The sequence below is a fragment of the Rattus rattus genome, chromosome 1 (genome assembly GCF_011064425.1).
Source record: "Rattus rattus isolate New Zealand chromosome 1, Rrattus_CSIRO_v1, whole genome shotgun sequence".
NCBI lineage: Eukaryota > Metazoa > Chordata > Mammalia > Rodentia > Muridae > Rattus > Rattus rattus.
Window position 1 is genome coordinate 174681483 of NC_046154.1, and position 21028 is coordinate 174702510.

The 21028-nt window shown below is 43.2% G+C and overlaps 1 pseudogene; it reads right to left on the reverse strand.

Moving 5' to 3' along the window:
- Positions 1 to 19593: 19593 nt before the first annotated feature.
- On the reverse strand, positions 19594 to 20293 carry LOC116889989 (annotated as a pseudogene).
- Positions 20294 to 21028: the final 735 nt, after the last annotated feature.

The following is a 21028-nucleotide window of genomic DNA, read 5'->3' on the forward strand; positions in this document are numbered from 1 at the left end:
ATTTCAGGCAAAATTGATAATTTTACTCCTTGCATGCTTTTGTATTTACTGTAAATTTGTGCATGCAACCCATAGAAAATGCGCTTCCACTGTTTTTAAATGTTAAAAATCAAGCTTTCAATTCATATACTGATAGCCAAAGGTGTGGCTTGTGGTTTTACAATTGATTAAAAAGTTTTCCTTTTTTAGATACTACTAGCCCTCAAATTTTACAATTACTTAATGCTTTATTAGAGGCAGGTTTTCTACTTGAAATCAGTGAGTGATTCCAGTGTAAATTGTCTGACAACTCACTGTCCTTTCAGTGCTCTGGCTCAGAGAACTAAACAATACCATAGACCCAGCTCTTTGAAAATGGTAATGGAGTTGATAACACCTTCACGAAAAGAGGAAGACTCCAGTTGCTTACATTCAACGCCCAGCCTCACCCTGCCAACTCAGGGATTTCTAGATAAGGCTAAATCTGGACAATGTTTACAGGATTTGACATTTCTAATTAATGCATATGTTTAGGCAAATAAAGCTGGTGAGGGGCTGGAGAGATGGCTTAGTGGTTAAGAGCACTAAGTACTGTTCCTTTATAGATCATTTAAAAACTCAAACTGGATTGCCTGGACCCCTAGCAAGGGAGGACAATAATACCAGGCAGATTATAGGCCTTACATAGGAACAACTAGTCAAAAAAAAAAAAAAAATCTCATTCTTTATATCACCAAAACAATAATGCTGGAGACAATAATTTGGTATACAAGTCAAATTATAAATACAAGTGCTCAGTGTCCTCAATTTAATCCTCGAGGACTTATCTTAAGAAATAATATTTTAATAATTTTAATAAATAAAAGGGGGAGATATCCCTGAATGCTAATAATGCTCCTTTTATTTCAATTTTAAAATTTGGATGCCAAGGTTTATGGCACCATACAACTAGGCATACTTCTGCCTAGGTGAAATAGAAAGACCCATATATTGGCATGATCCTGTCCAGGTATTTTATATGGGGAAGAGGGAATGTTTGTGTTTTTTCTACAGGAGGCTACAGGAGTGTGCCAGCTGCCTGAGTGTCTGGTGAGCCATGCTGATCCTGGGAGCATGAAGATTCAGCTCTCCTGGTTCGGGTCCCTGGAGTCATTCCTGTGCCCTTAGAGGAAGATGGAGGATTCCCCCTCATCTTTTGTCATCACAGAAATTCTGGCGTTGCTGCAGTCATTGTGTCCTGTCCCACCGCGGCCTGCGCTCCGACCCTCTGTGCACTGCTGCCTGCGTGAAGCTGCTGTGGACTGGGGAACTCTGCCCTGGCTCTGCAGATCTCAGAAATGGTTCCATTGCCTGCTGGTTGTTCCAGAGAATGACTGATCCTGAACTGTCCTGGGAAAGACCTTGGCATTTTTGCTGCTATTGTAGCAGCCATTACTGCTGCAGCCATTGTGTCTGCAGTGTCTGTAGTTACCCTCCCCCAATCTATTGTTAGGCAAGCACAGTGGGTGAACTTTCTGGAGTAGTTGCTAACAATTGGGAATTCTAAATTTTATTATAGGAACGGCTTGACTACGGCCCTTGGTGGTAGCAATTGAGGAGAACCAGAGAGGTGCCCACTACTTATCGGGAGAGGCTCAACTTCCACAATCTCTTAAATTAATGCCATCTGGCCCCTGCTCCTTCGCCCCTGGGCTCAAGTAAGAGGAATGAGAAGATGACCTGATGTAGCTATTCTCAGTGACGGGCAACTTCCTCTGACCCTTGACTAATCTAGACATGGAGCCTTGAGGGCGACAAGGTGGTCCTATGACAGAGGCTGGGGTTCGAGAGGTCGATCCTAAGACAGAGGTAGCTACACCCCGTTTAAACGTACGGGCCGGTCAAATGCTCCTCTGCCCAGTTTCTCCCCAATAAACACATTAATGATAGCCCAGAACGTGTGTTACAGCATAAAGTTCATTCATAGCCATTGGGGTGCAGTCCTAACTGTAAGAGTGGTTTCGCCATGGCCGAGCTGGGCACTCTGTGAGGCATGTCTGATCTCTCTCAGACCACTACTTCCACCTAATGGTTTTTAATAAAAGAATAACGGGGGAGATGTAGTGCCATATTGGATTTGGGCCTGGCCACTTTGTAACTGCATGGCCACAGTTAAGTCATGGGATTGTTGGACAGAGGCCTCTCCCATGTATTTACGGCACAGGAAGAAAAGACCAAGTAGTAAACACCCGGTGTCTCCACTGCATGACCTCTGCTGAGCATGACCTCGGCGGATGCACGTGGAACTGACACACCTGGACCACACCTGGGTGGTGGTCAACTTACTTCTGTCTTTTACTTCCCCAGCCTTTATCCTGGAGATTTAGGCTGGTCTTCTCGGAGTTCTCCCTAATTAATTCAGATCTCGAAGTTGGTCTTTTGTTACCGAAGTCACGAGCCAGGTAGTCACGAGCCAGGGTTTCCCATTGTGCTTCCCAGATATTTCCTGGGGAACTTGGGTATATAAGTGGTGAATAAAGCTACAGGAGTGTCTCTCTCTTCCTCTCCTGGCTTGACATGAATAACCTGTGTGTGTGTGCTTCTTTCATCCCGTAGGTTTTCGCTCGATTCTCGGTACCAGGTCGGTGCTGGCGCCGACAAACAAGTTCATGATAAGGGTGTGGGAGAGGTTCTGGAGTGGTCTCAGCCACACAGATAATAAAGGTCACCGGGTTATTAACCACGTCCACTCCCAGCCTTCTGGGCAGAAAGGACCTTACATTTTTTTTTTTTTTTTTTTTTTTTAAATTTATTTAATGTATGTGAGTACACTGTAGCTGTCTTCAGACACACCAGAAGAGGGCATCAGATCTCATTACAGATGGTTGTGAGCCAACATGTGGTTGCTGGGATTTGAACTCAGGACCTCTGGAAGAGCGGTCAGTGCTCTTAACCGCTGAGCCATCTCTCCAGCCCACATCTCGCCTTTGAAGAGATGATCCTTCGTGTTGAACATTCCTGGTTTCACTAGTGCTTAAGTGTGAGCACATGACTTACATGCCTCCTACAGATGTGTGCTCATATGTACACGTGTGTCTGTCTGTCTGTGTCTGTGTCTGTGTGTTCTTCAGAAGCTTTCAACTTTGTTTATTCATTTGAGACAGGGTCTCACGTGGATACCTAAGGCTTCCAATCTATGCTAGAACTGTCAGTGAGCTCCAGAAATCTGCTCATCTCTGCCTTCTCAGGTGCTGGGATTATAAAAGCACAACACCGCATCTGACTTTTTTAAAATGTGGGTTCAAACTCCCCTCATTCTTCACATGTCAGGAGCTTTACTGATTGAGCCATCTACCCAGCTGTGATTTTGCATGGTCACTTGAACAGGTGACTTCAGAGTCCTCAGCCTTTGAACACAGACTTCCCCAGTAAGGGTCTAGAGCAGTGGTTCTCAACCTTCCTAACGCTGCACCCCTTTAATACAGTTCCTCATGCTGTAGTGACACTCCCAAGATAAAATTACTCTTACTCATACTTCCTAACTGTAATCTTGCTACTATTGTGAATTGTAATGTAAATGTAGGTAGGATATCTAGTGTGTGACGCCCAAGGGGGTTAAGACCCACAGGTTAAGAACCACTAATCTGGGGCTGCAGAGATGGCTCAGTGGTTAAGAGCACTTACTGTTCTGGTGTGTCTGAAGACAACAACAATGTATACATTAAATAAATAAACAAATCTTTAACAAAATTGAAAAGAACCACTAATCTGGAGGCTTCTAGGGCTTCTTACACGGGGCTTCATTAGTTGTTCCATTCATTCTAAGGCTTGCAATTTTTAAGCACCTACGGGGTTTCCCACACTCCGGACAGCAGATGACCTCTGTGGGAGTGTTGAGCCTCTGGTTATGTCAGCAACTAATGAATCCTGTTATAGCCGCATATACATGCTATCGGTTCTGCTCCTCTGGAGAAGCCAATTACAACTTTTCAGTGCGTTTTCCTGGTGTCTCAGAGTCACTAATCAGGACAGCTCCCTCCTTGTGATGGATCGTTGCCATAGAGATTGTAGCCGACTGGGTTAAATCTCTCAGATTATTGCCATCCTGACAACTTATTGGATTTGGGGGGAGGGGGCAGCCTTGTTTCTTACACATTACTCTCTTTTTATCACGGACACGGTGGCAAGCACATCACTCCTGGTTGGCTAGCCCAAAAGATTCCAAGTTTGTATTTGCCTCTGAGATCTTGTTCTTTCAAAAAGGAAACCACAATGTAACCAAATTTTCCTCTCTTTTTGACATCAGCTAAGAATGTTTCGGTTGTAACACAAAGATACATTTAAATTTATTTTCAAAATAAGGATGATAATAATATTCTAGCCAAATATTCAGGACTTGGTTTCTCTGCTCTTGTACAGGCCATTTGTCCCCTTGTGGCCATAAATGGCTACAGAAATGCCAGCCCTAACAAGTCCTCAAGTTCACAGCCAGCAGAAATAGTAAACTTGCCTGTTGGTGGCATTCATAAGGTCTTGAACTTTCCTCTGTTGCACTAGTTTAAGTCATGTGGTCCCCGCAAAAACACATGTGTAGAGGGCATTGAGGCAGGGCCATGACTCCTGCTCCTGATGTAAGAGCTGAGAGTATTGCGAGGACCTAGGAAACTTCTAGTTGAGGAGGGAGACTTCCCCAGGAGGAAACAGGAAGCTCATTCTCTAAGAAGGAGGAGGCTAAGAAAAGCTACGCTGTTGTCATAAACATTGCAGCAGACCCGGGATTCTCTTCTAAGAACTCAGACCATTAGTCACCTCGGGACAGCTGTCCTTGAAAACAGAGTGTATCTGGGTAAACACGAGGATCAGGTTTCCTTTCAGCCTGAAGAGCTTGGCGAGAGGAAAATAAGCAGGGACAGACAGACCTGTGGAAATAAGTCTTGGTTAGACAAAGCTTGAACTTGAGGAGGCACTTGGAACTTTATATGAAACAAACAGAAAGGGGGGGTGAGGGGTGAAACATCCTTTCTCTTACCAGAGATACCTTTCCTGTTTACAGAAGAAAGTGTTTGAATGACAATGGTGGGGTAGAGAGAGGAAGAATCAAACCATGATTTAAACAAGTGGTTCTCAGCCTGTGGGTCACAACCCTTTGTGTGTGTGGGTGGGTGGGGGGAGCAAATGAGCCTTTTACAGGGGTCCCACATATCAGATATTTACATTATGATTCATAATAGTAGCAAAATTATAGTTATGAAGTAGCAACAAAAATAATTTTATGGTTGGGGTCACCATAATACAAAGAACTGTATTAAAGGGTCATGGTGCTAGGAAGGTTGAGAACCACTGCTTTAGAATAAAGCTGTCTATCAAAAAAAAAAAAAAAAGGACACTTGGGACCTGCCTAAATAGATGTAGCCCAATATTACATATAAAGCACGAGTCATTTTGAACATCTGCTGCTTTTACTACGCGAAAGGCAAGTCATTTGTGGTCACTTTGTTTTTGCCATTTTGAATGAGATGTTGGGGACACTTATTAAAATTAAGTTAACTTTTAACAATAAAAACAAAATTAACTTTTGACCATGCAAATTAAAACCAGGCTTAAAAGAAGCCACTGAAGGAGTGAGATTTCTCTACTGGAAAAAAATGTAACAGAAACCCGAGTCAAACCAGCGTAGGCAAAAGGGAATGTCTGTGGGGAGACTTGTGTGACTTACAGACAAAAAACGCAGTTATCTTCGCCATCTGGAATCTTCTCTCACCCCACCCTCCTCTCCCTCTCCTGTGTTCGCATTCGAGTGCGTGCGTGCATGACTGCGTGTGCGTGTGCATGCACGTGCACGTGTGTATTCATATACTGTGAGGTATGTGCAGGTCAGAGGACAGCCTCAGGTGTTGGTTTTCACCTCCCACGTCTTAGAGACCAGGGTCCCTTGTTGACTTTTTCTGCTGCTTCCGCTGCTGCTGCATAGCAAGCCCGGGCCTTCGGGGTTTCTCTTGTCCCTACCTCCCATCTGTCTGAAGGAATGATAAGGTTAAAGATGAATGGATTGCTGAATCGGTCTTTTTGCCCCCTCAACCCCCGAATCGGTCTTATATTGGCTCTGGGGAGTTGACCTCAGGTCCTCATCCTTGTGTGACAAGCACTTCACCCGCTGAGCCCTCTCCCTAGCTCCAGAATCTTCTCTTTTCATCTGCTTGTTTCCGTCGCACCTGCTTTCTTCTCAGGGCCTGTGCCACGAGTAAATGTGCTGTCCCATCTCCCCCATCTGTCTCAGAGAGAAAAGAAGCCGGTTGGCCCAGCTCAGTCTTTTTCAAATCTCGAAGGAGGGTTCGCATTGCCCAGGTCACATGCTCAACACTAAGACACTGGACTGCGGGTCGGTTGGTATCCAGGCAGGGTGGGGTAGAGGGGTCTCCCCCTTCTCAGAGGATAAGGGAAGGGGGCCTGGCAGAAGAAGCTGCGGGTAGGGTGGTGACTGAGAGGAAGGGGGCTGTGATCAGGATGTATAGTGAAAAAATAAACGAATTAATGGGGGGGAAAAAAGACACTGGGCTTTGTTCAGGTCAGCTATATGCCATGACTACTTCGCTTCAGCTTAACCAAGTATATGCTAGGAGGTAGGGATCCCCTGGACATGGATGCAAGGGAAATGGGCGTTTTCTAGAAGAATGAAATACGGGGTCCTTAGAATTAGAGGTGTTCATATCAAACCTCAAGTTTGCTACTCGATATTGATGTATAATAAGTCAGCAAAAATGTTCTCATTAATAAACAGTTACTGCATTAGGAGAACTCAGAGGCTAGGGTAAATCCTTGGCACAGGCAGATGCCCAAATGTTTCCCAGGTGGCTATATTCTTTAAAATACAGTGTCTCCCTGCCCTGAGACCTCAGGAGTTCCCTTTGGTACTCTGGGGCTCAGTAAACTGATACTGAGCTTCACTTCTCAGTCTGATCTCTGTTTTACTTGTCTTAGGAGAGGAAGAGGAGGAGGGAGGGAGAGGGGGAGGAAGAGGAGGAAGAGAAAGAAGACAACAACAGGACCAAACAATTTGGCTGGCTTTGATCTTGCTATGTAGCTGAGAATGGCCTTGAACTGCTGATCCTTCTTCCCAGATTTCGGTGTGCATCGCCATGTTTGGTTTATGTGATGCTCAGCCTCAAACCCAGGCCTCCAGGCTTTTAAGGCAATTCCTCCACTCACTGAGCCCTATAACCCGCCCCTGGGACTCCCCTTTATCGTGCACACATTTTTAGCCTCTCCTTCCCTGCCCTCCGGATCAGATAGAGCCACAGCTTATTTGGGTTTTGCTTTTTTCTTGTTTTGTTTTGTTTTGGAGACAGGTCTGGCTGTCCTAGAACTCACTATGTAGACCGGGAACTCACAGAGATCTGCCTGCTTCTGCCTTCCAAGAGCTGGGATTAAGGGCGTGTTCATTACAGTCAGCTATAACCACAGCTTTTTCTTTGTTTTTAAATAGGGAAGATTCTTTAAAAGAAAATAGGGAACCTATCTCCTTTCTAAATGCTGATTTCCACTAAAAAGAAGCGGGACATCTTGGGGGAAAAAAGGCTGATTCCAGAGCTAGGGCCGGAAGCATGTCTCTATAACTTATGGGGCAGGGTGAAAGGATGCGCAAACATAACGCCAGACAGTTGCAGGGGAGCTTGGTCTTGCCTGACTTCCAGCTTGTGTCTGACATCACCAAGCCCATCCGCCTAGAAGCTCAGTCCTTCAACTTCTGGCCTTTGATTCTGATTCCTCAGACAACTCCTGCTAGGACATCTTCCCTGTCTTGTAAACATACCGGATCTTTCTTGGTACTCTGATTTTAGCCTTCTTTTCTTTTCCTTTTTTTTTTTTTTTCTTATTCAGCAATCTTGGCTCCTACCAACTTCCATTGTTATATGAAACCCCTCAACCTTTATTTGTGAGTGTGTTGGCCTGAGAGGTGAGAGCTGTAGTCATACTTGTTACTTAAAACTGCTTTTGCTATAACTTAACACTTCTTTCCTAGGCCCACAAAGTAACGAAGAGCAGAGGGCTAGCCTGGCATCTGGACCTGGACCTTCATTTTGAATGAGCCTTCATCTTAAAACTCTCTCTCTCTCTCTCTCTCTCTCTCTCTCTCTCTCTCTCTCTCTCTCTCTCTCACACACACACACACACACACACACACACACACACACTCTCTCTCTCTCTCTCTCTCTCACACACACACACACACACTCTCTCTCTCTCTCTCTCGCTCACAAAGCCTGGCAGTGGTGAGGCAGGCCTTTAACCCCAGCATTCTGGAGGCAGAGGCAGATGGGTCTTTATTAGTTCAAGGCCAGCCTGTTCTACAGAGCTAGCTCTTGAAGAGCCAGCACCACACAGAGAAACCCTGTTGTAGTGACAATTTTGGAATTTTGGTTCCTTTAAAATCCCAGGTGTGGGGATATGGAGATGCATCAGATTATCCACAACAATTGGCAGTTGACTATGATTTGCCTCATGCTCTAGCAGGGGTGTGATTTTATCAGAGGCAGATAGTTTCTGTGATTGTATGATGTTTGGAATCCTGGGGACTTTTCACAGAGTACAGTGCTAGAGCTTGGAGAGTCAGGGTAGGGTATCGGTTGTCGGTTGTTTGGTGCTGGTTGTTGTTAGTTGTGGTTTGTTAAGTAGTTATGCAAAAGAAGAAAGAAGAAATTAGATATCCTCATGGAGGCAGAGATCAAACTTGTCCCAAGGAACTCCTTAATCACTCTGAGGATATCATCTCCCCCTTTCCTTCTGTCCTTTCTTTCTCTCTTAGCTAGTGTTAGGGCGTTAAAAGTGTTGGAAAGGATAGAAAAAGTAGGAGAAAGAAGAACCCACAAAGTAGCAAAAGACAGCTACAGTTTATCTCTGGATTAAAAAAAAGAAAAGAAAGGAAGTGAAGACGCGTATGTAGGTTAGAGTGACTCAGCGTTTCATCAGCCTTTGGACTGCCCTGTCTCTCACCCTGACAAGGTAAAGTTCCCCTACACCTTCTCCTACCTTCCAGTCCCAGAATAGCAAAATCTCACAGAAAGGTCACACTTCAGTGATATCATCCTCCGATCGTAAGGACCCACTCAGACCACCTTTGCAGAACCAGAACTGAGGCGACAGTCAACTAGAGAACAGTCTGATGAAGACTAACACCTGCAACTGCTTCTCCATTTAGCCCAAAAATTCAGGATGGGCTGAGATGCTCACAAGCCATCTTCTCAGCATAGCTAAACGCTGACTAAAATCATTTCACCAAGAACCCGAGAACTGAACATTTGTCCTAGGTGGTTACTTACATAATATCTTAGTTACTGTTCTACTGCTGTGAAGAAACATCATGACCTAGGCAGCTTATAAAAGGAAACATTTAATTGAGGGCTTGTATCAACATACAAAGATTTATACCAATGAAAACCCTAAACCTGTATCAGTGAACAAAAATCAATGGAAACAAGATAACATCTATTGGAGAATAGCAAGCTCTATGTTGAAGAGCTACAACATAGCCTTTATTCTATTATTCCTATATGATAATTCTATACAGCCTTATCAACATTATAGACATTATCCTTGTGTCCATACTCTTCAACCACAGACGATCAGGAACACATGTGGAGCTGAACGAGTTAGCAAGTCAGGTGAAAACGTTTTGAGAGCTCTGGGCAGAGAGTTTGGCTAACTGAAATGAAAATACCCACAGATGCCATGTGGCCCCTATGGTGCCAGTGATAGCGTGGGTTGGTGTCTTGTTTTTTATTTATATTATTTACTGAAACAGGTGGTGAATCAACGTGTTAGGCAAGAATCCACGAGATAGTTAATATTATCAGCCTGAGAATTAGAGTTTTGTTCCTGAGAGAGTCAAGCGGGGAACTTTGAAACAAAGAAACACACGGGGAGTCTCTGCTCACAGACTCTAGGTCCCCCCGCTGTGAAAAGAAACAGGCCGCTCTGGGCCAAAGAGTGTGTGGCTTAATTCAAAGACTGGCTTATTTGCTTTTAGAATAGATTTATATACAGAGTTTGTCCAAATCACGTGGGGGAATTTCACCCACAATTCGGAACTAAGATGGGAAAAATAGAGGTCTGTAGCACCAGGCAGAGTGCACAACAGACACGTATTACAGACGTTGTTAGAGAGTGGAGGTCTGAGACTCCAGGTAGAGAGCTTAGCAGATAGAATGCTCTGATAAGTCTTTCAGGATACTCATGTTCTATTCTCTCTAACCTGGGCTCAACGAGGATTTTGGGTAAAAACTCTGGTTTGGCAAGCTGCCTGCTTCTTATTAGCAGGTATTAATAGAAGTGGTTACATTGTTTTTATGGTTAGAAGGAGAGAATACAGATTTTGCCCGAGTCGCGCTGGAAATTCTACCCGCAGTTCACAACTAGTACAGGGGAAAATGCAATGGCTTCAAGCAGAGAACAAAAGAGATAAAAGCTGCTTACTTCCTATAGGCAGATATAGTTTACTTTAAAGATGGTATATTAAAGTCTGCAGGAAACTTGTATTCTTTGTTTGTGGGCTCCACGGGAATTTTGAGTTAATATCCTGACATGACAAATTAGAACAGGCCTAAAAATAGGCTCATACACTATTGTTTAGTTTACTTCATTTATATTGAATTGCTTTAATTTTCAAAATGTTTGTAATTTTGAGTTTTGTGGTTATATTACTTTTCTGGAGGAGAATACAAGATACAAGCTTTTCTGGTTGTCGACTAAAGGAAATGCTGATTTGGGAGAAAGGTTTTGTCTTTGCCTTTTTAGAAAAGGTGATTAGGCTCTGGACATCCTCCAGAGCTATATGGATCAGATTTGATAGAGGGAGACACCCGGAACAACTAGTTTCAAGAGAAGAAAGAAAGAAAGAAAGAAAGAAAGAAAGAAAGAAAGAAAGAAAGAAAGAAAGAAAGAAAGAAGAAAGAAAAGAATTTAATCCTAACCACTCTGTACACCCTACACAGACTGATACAATCCATATAGATATCTTGACGATACTAAAATTTTATTTTGAGGTTTATATATTACAGAATGTATGGCTTTGGTGAGTCTTATCATCAGACATGCTGAACTGACCTGCTGGAGCCCCTGAACCCAGGGACTTTCAGCCGGGTCCAGTCAGGACAAACATCAGAGACTAAAGTGATTGTTGGTGTGGCCTTCTTAAGGCCTGGCCAGCTCCCCCATTTTCCCAACACTCCCCCCACCAACCCCCATTCAAGATATCTCAACACCCATATTCAGCCTGAAGAAGTTGTGAAGAGTCGTTGACTCAATGTCCTGGACTTGGGCAGCTAAGAGGGGTTGTTCTGAGGTCGTTTTTCTGGAGAATTTAGAAATGGTCATAACTTAACAGGGAGAAATTAACTAGAATTGATTGTACAGCCATAATCTCATTTGGTAGAAATACTTATATTTGTTACTAAGTTGAAGTTATAATATCTTACATTAGTACAGAATTTATTTGATACAAATTTAAGGTTTCATTTGTATGAATTTCTTATTGATATAAAATTGAGATTGATATTGTCACTCTCATATAGGCATTGTGCATATACAACACACTTAAGAATTCAAGGCTTAAGGGGTTGGGGATTTAGCTCAGTGGTAGAGCGCTTGCCTAGCAAGCGCAAGGCCCTGAGTTCGGTCCCCAGCTCCAGGAAAAAAAAAAAAAAAAAAAAGGCCCCAAGAATTCAAGGCTTAGACCCAGTCCTATAACTATTACTATGTACTGATCTGAGATGATTAAGCATGAGTTAAGGGCCAGATAGCGAATTCATGGCTCTGAGTTTACTATTAGGGCGTTTTCTAGATAACTTATTAGAACTAGCTAAGAGTAGTTAACAGACAACAGTCCAGATTACTTTATATAGATAGATGGTTTTCAAAAACATCAGAAATCCACAAAATTTGACATTAATGTTATTTATTCTTTTGTTGTTAAGACATATCTGCTCCTAGCAGCTCCCCTTTTGTGGATTCAAAGAAGAAATTGAGAGTCTCTACCTCCAGGTGAAGTATTACATTGTGGCCAGGTAACCACTGGGCAGAAATTGCTTATTCCATTTACAGACAAATTACCGTCCAGAAAAGAACACAGTGTGCAGAATAGTCAACTGATAATCTCTGCCAAGTCAGAATAATCAGTCCTTCACATTTCTATGTTACAAAGGTCTGTCGGATGATCCTGGGCCAGAAGGCTGAAGTCTGATGCTCTTATGTGTTGCTAACAGATGATTGTATAGGTAGGCAGTTGTCTCTACAACTTGTCTCAGTTCTGGAAGCTGTGTTAGCCTCCAGTATTTTCATTATAGTATTAGTCATTCTCAGATTTCTGACAGGGTTGAAGACTAATTGTAGTCTCATAGCCCACTCAGGCTATTTAACATTGAGAATGCATATTTAATTGGATAGTTTTCAGACAGTATACAAACTAGCGAGGTCATAGCCTTTCTTAAGCTAGGATAGATAACAGAGTGTTCTATTTAATTGACAAAAATGATGGACTGGGTGTAGGTATATCTCATACTTTATAGATTACAGGATGGTAATAATTGTGCTCAGCTTGCATCTGAGAGAAAAGTTTCTTTTTTAATTAGACAGAGAGGGTGAAATGTGGATTAATGTCTATATGCAGGTGAGGGCAGGCACAAGATAAGGCAAGGCCTGTGATTGGGCATTGAAAAAGAGACAGAGACAGAGTTTTGGGAAGGTGGGAGAGATGAGAAGGTAGAGGAAGAACCAAGATGGAGGCAGAGAAAGATGACCCAGATCTGTGTGGCTTTATATGGCCACAGGTAGCTATGAATATTTCACAAGGCATGGATGATTACAGGACAATTTGTCTTATCTAGGTGGGCAGTTTATATCACTGTCAATTGGTTCTGAGTTTATTGTGTGGATGCTTTGTGGCGTGAGAATTTACTGATATAAATCTGATTGATAAGTTACAAGCTTGTCGAGTTTTGATTTCACCAGGATGCTGGGAGTTGTGACTATAACCACAGGGAGTGGATAAGGGGCTTGTGAACAGCATTCACAGCAGAGAGTAGCCAGCATCAACATGGGGCTAGCCACAGAGGCGGAGAGACCACCAGAGACAGAGAGTAACAGAAGGTAGCCTGGGGTGGTGCTTGGTGCCCCATATCTATTTTATATTATTTATTGCTACAGAGTGTATCACTCAACGCAGCAAAAGAGAACAGTCAACATGGACAACCTTGAGGTATTTCAGAAGAATGTGCAGGAAATGTGGGATAGCATTTGGGATAAGGTTGGGTGCAGTGTACAGCATTTAAGGAAGCAGGCCTTGCTCCAGATTGAATACAGTCAGAGCGCAGGGGTATTTTATGAACGAGAATCCTAACAAACTTTATCTCCGAGGAGGGCAAACGAAAGCAAGGGTAAAGCTGTAGCCCGGGCTCATTTTTCCTGAGAGAAGGATAGTAGTCATTTTTCGGTTGGTGCAGTAATTCTATTCTTAAATATGCTAGGTAAATCGTGAAGTGAACTTAGGTGGTCTCATTTCACGCAGGTCCCAGAGACATTGCCCAGATGTTGGGATTCTGTAAGATCTTATGCCTAACAGGAAAGACCTAGGCCTCACTGTCAAATGCTGGGTCATCTGGATGTCAAGAGTGTGTCTCTGTGTCTGTGTTGAGTGTATAGGTGTGAGTGTGAGTTGTGATTGTGAGTATGTAATGTGAGTGTATAAGTGTGTGTGTGTAACTGTGAGTGTATGTGATTATGTGTGAATGTATAACTTGTGTGTGAGTGATTATTATATGTGTATGAGTGTGTATGAGTGTGTGAGAGTGCATATGAGTAACTGTGAGTGAGTGTGTGAGTGTGAGTGTATATGATTGTGTGTAACCATCTGAGTGTATATGATTCTGAGTATGTGACTGTGTGAGTGTGTATCTGTGTGTGAGTGTGTGTGTGGTTGTGTGTGTGAGCATGTGAGTGTATGTGAGTGTAAGTATGTGATTGTATGTGTGTGTGAGAATGTATGTATATGAATGTGTGAGTGTGTAACTCTGAGTGTGAGTGTATGTGATTGTATGTGAGAGTGTGTGTGTTTATGAGTTTGAGTGTGTGTGTGTGTGTCTCATGCTGTCTTGTCAATTATCACTCATCTTCATTCCTGTACAACTTAGTGGTCAGGTCCTGCTCACAATACTATGTCTCTCCAAAATCCAGCTTCTTCTCTTCATCCTCTCTGCTCTTTTCCTAATCCTGGCCATTGCCAGTTGTCCTCCTAATCACTGTGTCATGGAATGGTGTCCCTGGCATTCTGTCTTGCTCTTGTTCCAATCTGCCCTCCTCTATCCACCCTTTAGCAAGAATGAGGTTTCTAAATGCGTCATCCCCTGCTAAAATTCCTCCTTGGTGGTATCGACAGCTGTGTGCTAACATTACATGGCAAAAATAAAAATCAGTGTGGTTAGCAATGCAAATAAATGTTCTCCTTTCTTCCCAGCAAGGAATCAAGAAGGGCAGAAAGTATATTTGCATAGAGAATCGTCTGAATTTAGAGCCTCTTTTGGTATTCTGATTCCCTCTTAGGATATTATGACTCAGTGAGGATCTGCTGGATGACAGGACTATTTTTAAAAAAAAACCTTAATGTGTTATTGGCACCATTAGCACAACGAAAGCGTCCTGTGCAAGAAAATCGTGCTCAGTTCTGGATAACGCATTTTCAGAGAGATGCTATTAAAAGAATGAATGAATGCAGAGGCTCAAAGAGGGGCGGCCAAGAGAGAGGAGGTTTGAAGAACATACCATATGGATAATCGGTCCAAAAAAAATGAATAAGAAATATAAGGAGATCTGACAAATGTTTTAAAATATCTAAAGAGCTGTCGTTTGTGAAATGGAGTCCATTTAATCTATAGTTTTAGGGGCAGGATTATTTGAGAATTACAAGCCATAGAAACACTGCATTTGACCTCCAGAAATGCTATAATAAGACTGTCTAATAGTGGAGTAAAGGACACAGACTTGTATTAGTAGGGTTTACATCACTAGAGAAAAATCAGGGTCATGTAGACGGCAGTGCAGACTGTAACTTCCTCTGTGGATTTTCTCCTTCCACCTCTATGTGGGTTCCGGGAAACACAGTTGGTTTGCCAGGCTTAAGCAGTAAGTGCCTTAACTCACTGAGCGTTCTCACTGGCCCAACTTTCTCAGTAAGACCCCAATAGTAGAGGAAATAAGATGAAGAATTTATAAAGGGGACTAAATTAAAATGCTTCCACACAGCAAAAGAAACAATCGAAAAAGCCACAGCCTGCAAAATGAGAAAAGCAGAATAGCGCTCATCTGATAAGGAGCTAATATCTGGAATATATAACGAGCAGTCAAAGAACGAATAAGCCAACCGACTGGCAGGCAAATGAACAGAAGAGATACCGATCAAATCTTTAAAAAAGGCCAATAAACACGTGAGAAAATGTTCGGCATTCTTAACCATCAAGAAAATGCAAATCAGAACTACACTGAAGCTGGCCCAGATCCAGATCCCCCACCTGCAATCCCAGCACTTGAGGGTGGAGACCTGCACTGTGAGAGATCCTGTCTCACAAACAAACAAAAACAAACAAGCATTCCTACATTGTGATTTCATGCAATCTGAGTCAGAATGACTTTCATGAAGAAAATCAGCAACGATTGCTGGCAAACTGGTTATTCTTGGTTGGTTGGTTGGTTCTTTTGAGACAGGGTTTCTCTGTGTAACCCTGGCTTTTCTGGGGCTTGCTTTGTAGACCACGCTGGCCTCCAACTCAAGAGATCCACCTGCCTCTCCCTCCCAAATGCTGGAACTAAAGGCATGTGCCAACGCTGCCCAGCCTTTTTCTTAACAATATTTATAATTAGGGCTGGAGAAGTTGCTCAGTGATTAAGAGCACTTGCTGCTCTCCCATAGGACCCAAGTTCCAACTCCAGCACGGCTTGCTTTCTGTAACTGCAGAACCAGGGAATCTGGTGTTCACTTCTGTCTTCATGGGCGCGCGAGCACACACACACACACACACACACACACACACACACTTGGAATTAAAGGTAAAGGTGTCTCCTAGAACATATGGAAGCCATTTTGCATATGAATATTATTTCAGCTTTAATTTTACGAGGTGGTGAGCTGCAGGCAGGTAAAGTTGAGGAAAGATATGTTTTCCCCCACGTGGGAAGGTTTAATGAGAGAAGAAGAGTAGAAGAAGGGAGAAGGCCAGCCAAGAGCATGTGGAGGGGGTTGGGGATTTAGCTCAGTGGTAGAGCGCTTGCCTAGGAAGCGCATAAGGCCTGGGTTGGTCCCCAGCTCCGAAAAAAAAGAAAAAAAAAAAAAAAAAAAAAAAAGCATGTGGAGGGGAAAGGAAGGGGCATGGGGAGAGAAGGGACAAAGGGGAAGAGGGGAAGAGCAAGGGAACAAAGAACGAGAGAGCGAGGGAAGACATATTTTAATAAGCAGCTTAAAGACTGCACATTCTATGCTCAAGAAAACACACAAATAAGCAGTCTCAAATCCCTCCAGTCTCGGGAATTTTGTAGCTACATCTCCACCTGGAATCCCACAGGGACTTCTTACATTAAAATCCTCCGGGCCAAAGCAGTTTGCTTTTACAAAACTACATTGGGATGATAAAGAGACCAGGCAGTGTCAGGCACTAGGAACCCTGCAGGACACATAAGTAGACAAGGTGAAGGTTACAGCTTAGTAGGAAATGACCACACTAGAGGATGCCTAACGGCCCGGCATGGTGGCACACGCCTTCAAACTCAGCACTCAGGAAACGGAAGCAGGTGGCTCCCTTGAGTTCAAGGCCAGCCTGGCCTACACAGCAAGTTCTGGGCCTGCTACAGTATGAGACCTTGTCTCAACAAAAACAACAAAAGAAGATGCCGAACCATGGGGCTGTGAACTGGCTGATAGGTAAACGTGCTTGACATACAAGCCTGATGGCCTGAGTTCAATCCTGGAGCTGACTCAAGTTTGTCCTCTGACCCTCACGCCACACCAGGATACACACACACACACACACACACACACACCCCAGGAGTCGGGGAACTGGCAAATGCTTCAGGAGGTAGAGGAGATCAAGCCTGCCAAGGTCAGTATCCAGATCCCATATGGTAGAGAGAATTGAACACTGGCCCTTCATACATTGAATAAAGGTTTACAACAACCACAAAAGATGAAAAGCAAGCCTACTGGTTAGAACCAGGTCCTCAGCTGACTTGTCCCCACGGTCCAGCTTCACTGTCCTACAGTCCTGAGATCCACCTCCAACAGACTCCCATTGCTGGACTGCACAGTTGACAGATGGGTTTCTTGTCTCCAGAAACGAAGTCTTAACTGATGTGTCCTCTTACCTTTGCTGACTGGGACTGGAGCGCTCTCAGCCAAGTTGTTAGCGTCTTAGGAAGCTAGGGATTTGTGTGACCAAAGGAAGGAGTCACAAAACCCTTAGGATACCCTTTGTTATGTGAGGAGGCAGCTCAGTGGTACAGGGCTTGCCTAACGTGTGTAAAGCCCTGAGGTCAATCCCCAACAAAATACACACACACACAGAGAGAGAGAGAGAGAGAGAGAGAGAGAGAGACACGCAGACTCAAAAACACAGAAAGACACACACACACACACACCATTTAAAATTAAAAACAAAACAAAAGGAAGAACAAGGGCTTGAGAGATGGCGCAGTAATCAAGAGCACGGGCTACTCTCCCAGGGGACCTGAGTTCAATTCCTAGCACCCAAGAGTCAGTTCCCAACTGTGTAACTACAGTTCCAGGAGACACAAGGGCACCAGACACCCATGTGTACACAGACATATGCAAAGAAAGCGTCCAGACACATAAAAAAAATCTTTAAAATATATACTATATATTATATATATGAAAGTACAGAAAAAGTTAATGTTATCTTTAAGTAAGTCAGTATTTTCTACATAAGCTCAGTCTTTATAAAAATGGTAGTGAGTCACACCCATGGTTGGGAAATGTCATTAGATAGCACAGTTGATGTTCAGCAAGTACCACCAATCTCAAGGACCTCTGCATTGGCCAACTAGAAAGCAGATCTTCTCACAACCAGCAGTTTTATAAATACTTAATGATGGACTAGTGGAACGACTTCCGGCGGCGACAATCAAACCAGCGTTTCTCAAGTAGGAATATTCAAATTCTCGGCTGATCTGGCACTTCAAAGTCACAACAGGGTAAGCAGTTCAGGCTGAACGCTGTGTCACAGTGCCCTCTGGTGGTTTCATCGAGAATGTGTTCCACAGGTTGGGGTATCGCCAGTAAGAACACTGACCAGCCTTCATAGCATTTAAAGGAGCATCCCACACACTAAGTGTAAATGGCCACTAAAACCCAAAAGTGGTCTTTCATGGAAGGGCAGTGAGGAAGTGAACAGTTTTGTCCCAGCCTCGGGAGAGATAGGGAGATAGAGGAAGTGAGGCTGTGGTGGGTTACTATTTATTTAGAAAACTCAAAATCAGCAACACATGAAAGTCAAAACTCAGGAACTACAGTAATCTATATTTTCAGTATATTAAAGTCTTATTCTCTAAAGTACTCCCACGTAACTCTGAGTATGACATTCTAGAGTTCAACACTGGTTGACTCTGACTCACAGAAACATTTTTTTAACCATTTAATTTCACTTACAAGCCTTATTCTTTCAATTTCATAGCATATCTTGATCTTTGTAAAACTTTTAATATAAGTCAATATAAAAATTTTTCAACAGAAGTAGTTTTATTCGGTATAAACTTGAAAAGTAATCATACTTTAAAGTTAGCAACAAAGTTGGTATTTCTGACAAGCTTGTATCAGACTTCCTTTCTTTGATACAATAAAAAAAAAAAAAAATGGAGAACCTAAATGTTCCCTTTGGAGAAGGGTCACATTATCAATTTTTAGTAACCTTTATTCTCTTCTGTTCACTAGTCTGTGTTTTCCATCTTTCTGTTTTATTCCATAGAGTTACATGTGTTAAGATTAAGATGTTTAGGGCTGGAGAGATGGCTCAGTGGTTAAGAGCACTGACTGCTCAAGAGGTCATGAGTTCAAATCCCAGCAACCGCATAGTGGCTCACAACCATCTGTAATGAGATCTTCTGGTGTGTCTGAGGACAGCGACAGCGTATTTATATATAATTAATAAATAAATCTTTTTTAAAAATAATAAGACGTTTATAAAGATGTCTATCAGTGGGCTGGAGAGATGGCTCAGCGGTTAAGAGCACCCGACTGCTCTTCCAGAGGTCATGAGTTCAATTCCCAGCAACCACATGGTGGCTCACAACCATCTGTAAAAAGATCTGATGCCCTCTTCTGGTGTATCTGAAGACAGCTACAGTGTACTTATATATAATAAAATAAAATAAATCTTTAAAAAAAAAAAAAAAAAAGATGTCTATCAGTAAAATAAAGTATCCAGCTGGACAAAGACCCAATTCAGTGTGTGATGCCCTAGTTCCCTGATGGGCAACTTAAAAAGAAAAAACAAGGAAGCCTTTCTGGGGTGGAAAGCCAGGACAGCCGCTAACAGAACTGGTACCTCTAAGGAGTTATAAGATCCACTATTCTGTCTACTTACCCTTTCCGCTCCTTTTCCTTCTCCCGCTGAGGTTTCGCTTCTTCCTCTTCATGCTTCCTTTTGCTTGAGGACCGTGACCACCACCACTCCATTCTCTCTTGTTAGGGTGGCCGCTTCTTCTTCAGCTGAGTTTACTAACACCCTCTGTCTTATCACCACCTTGATAGTGAGAGCGGGTGCTGACCTCAGAGTCCTTCCTCCTGCTTTGTTAGTGTGGTTTCAACACTGACACGGCTCCAGCACTGCTGTCTCCAATGCATGTGGCTCTCCACTGGGGTCGCTCTTAATAGAGCTAAAAGGCACAGTGCTGACCCCAGCCAGTACACAGCAAAGGAACAGCAAAGGCTCTTTCTCCCAACTGTGCATCCGCCTGTTTAATGTCACAGGGCTGTAAACGACTGCTCACACGGAATTGGCTCCTGGTACTGTAATAAATACCTCCGAGCAATAAGTCTTAGCTCATTACTGAGAATGTTAGCATCAGATGTCGTGCCCACCACACTGCAAACCACGTCCTCAGTGAGTTTATACATTTTTTCAGGAAAGAAAGACTTCATCAAGCTGACGGATGTTGCTCCTCTCTACTGCATGCAAAACTCCATTGTTGGCTAAAATTCCCAATAGCTTCCATGGCATATTCTACATGGTATAGGTAAGCGACCTCCTGGAGAAAATACTGTGGTCCTGGAGCCCTATCGAGACATAGCTTCTGAACTTCCTGTAATTCTGGAGGAAGACCGCGAGGGTGCAGATGCACGCCCTCTCCTCAGCTGGAGAACCGACCTATTTGCTACTCTTTACATTGCCCTGTCTGCTTGGATACCCAGTCCTATTGCCTTCACTATACAAACTGGACTAGGAATAGATTTTGAAAAAGAAATTATTTTCACTCAATTTTATAACATTCACACAAACGTTTTAACACTAGTGTGACTAGAACACTTTACCAACTCTCTGGAAGGGCCTGCTGCCAAGTCTGATGGCTACCAACAACTATGAGTTGTGTTGGGGCTCTGGAGAGCTGGCTTGGCAGAAGAGCGCTGGCTGCTTTTCCAGAGGACCCAGGTTCGATTCCCCACACCCACATGGCAGCTCACAACTGTTGTAACTCTTGTCCCAGAGGATCCATGCCTTCTTCTGGCCTCCACAGGAATCAAGAACACACATCATAGACAGACACACATGTAGAAAAAAATACTCACGTACATAAAATAGACAATAAAACAAATAATGAATTCTGTTGCATCACATAAAAAATCATAAACACAGGGGCTGGGGATTTAGCTCAGTGGTAGAGCGCTTGCCTAGGAAGCGCAAGGCCCTGGGTTCGGTCCCCAGCTCCGAAAAAAAGAACCAAAAAAAAAAAAATCATAAACACAAATAAATGTTTCTTTTAGAGAGTCCTTACCAACCAATCAGAAATCCCAAGGCAGCAATGC